The 1,328-nt window shown below is 47.7% G+C and overlaps 2 non-coding genes across 2 annotated transcripts; both read right to left on the bottom strand.

The window, feature by feature from the left end:
- Window positions 1–391: 391 nt before the first annotated feature.
- Window positions 392–509, bottom strand: LOC123118713 (5S ribosomal RNA). Its single transcript, XR_006458256.1, has one exon. It is a non-coding gene; the product is annotated as a 5S ribosomal RNA (ribosomal RNA).
- Window positions 510–876: 367 nt separating this feature from the next.
- On the bottom strand, window positions 877–995 carry LOC123118215 (5S ribosomal RNA). Its single transcript, XR_006457773.1, has one exon. It is a non-coding gene; the product is annotated as a 5S ribosomal RNA (ribosomal RNA).
- Between the last annotated feature and the right edge of the window lie 333 nt (window positions 996–1,328).

The following is a 1,328-nucleotide window of genomic DNA, read 5'->3' on the forward strand; positions in this document are numbered from 1 at the left end:
AGCAATGAGCATCGAGCTTAAACATATCGCAAACATCAAAAATAATATAGCGGCTTGCCACTCCCAGGTCCGCACCAAAGACGATTCTATATTCTCACTACCATTACAACCGTTCCCTAACAATGGATAATGTCCTATACTACTTACTCTCCCGCTCAATCACGGAGACGAGTTTTCCACGGTTTCCACCCCTCCCTCCATACCGCAGCAACACGAGTTTTTTCCACCCCTTTCATAACGCGCTCTTCACGCCACAAAGCCGCCCCAAGACGCGCGAGCAATGAGCATCGACCTTAAACATATCGCAAATGTCAAAAAGAATATAACGGAATTAATATATATCGTGCACGTGCGATATGTTTGTCACAAGGCGCAAAAAATAATTAAAAAGGGAATGCAACACGAGGACTTCCCAGGAGGTCACCCATCCTAGTACTACTCTCGCCCAAGCACGCTTAACTTCGGAGTCTGATGGGATCCAGTGCTTTAGTGCTTGTATGATCGCATCCGACGTGTTTCCCCGTCTTCGTCCCTTATGCTTGCCACTCCCAGGTCCGCTCCAAAGACGATTCTACATTCTCACTACCATTACAACCGTTCCCTAACAATGGATAATGTCCTATACTACTTACTCTCCCCCTCAATCACAGAGACGAGTTTTCCACGGTTTCCACCCCTCCCTCCATACCGCAGCAACACGAGTTTTTTCCACCCCTTTCGGAACGCGCTCTTCGCGCCACAAGGCCGCCCCAAGACGCGCGAGCAATGAGCATCGAGCTTAAACATATCGCAAACGTCAAAAATAATATAATGGGATTAATATATATCACGCACGTGCGATATGTTTGTCACAAGGCGCAAAAAATAATTAAAAAGGGAATGCAACACAAGGACTTCCCAGGAGGTCACCCATCATAGTACTACTCTCGCCCAAGCACGCTTAACTTCGGAGTTCTGATGGGATCCGGTGCTTTAGTGCTGGTATGATCGCATCCGACATGTTTCCCCGTCTTCGTCCCTTATGCTTGCCACTCCCAGGTCCGCTCCAAAGACGATTCTACATTCTCACTACCATTACAACCGTTCCCTAACAATGGATAATGTCCTATACTACTTACTCTCCCGCTCAATCACGGAGACGAGTTTTCCTCGGTTTCCACCCCTCCCTCCATACCGCAGCAACACGAGTTTTTCCACCCCTTTCAGAACGCGCTCTTCGCACCACAAAGCCGCCCCAAGAAGCGCGAGCAATGAGCATCGAGCTTAAACATATCGCAAACGTCAAAAATAATATAACGGGATTAATATATATCGCGCACGTGCGATAT

Source organism: Triticum aestivum, chromosome 5B, assembly GCF_018294505.1.
Source record: "Triticum aestivum cultivar Chinese Spring chromosome 5B, IWGSC CS RefSeq v2.1, whole genome shotgun sequence".
NCBI lineage: Eukaryota > Viridiplantae > Streptophyta > Magnoliopsida > Poales > Poaceae > Triticum > Triticum aestivum.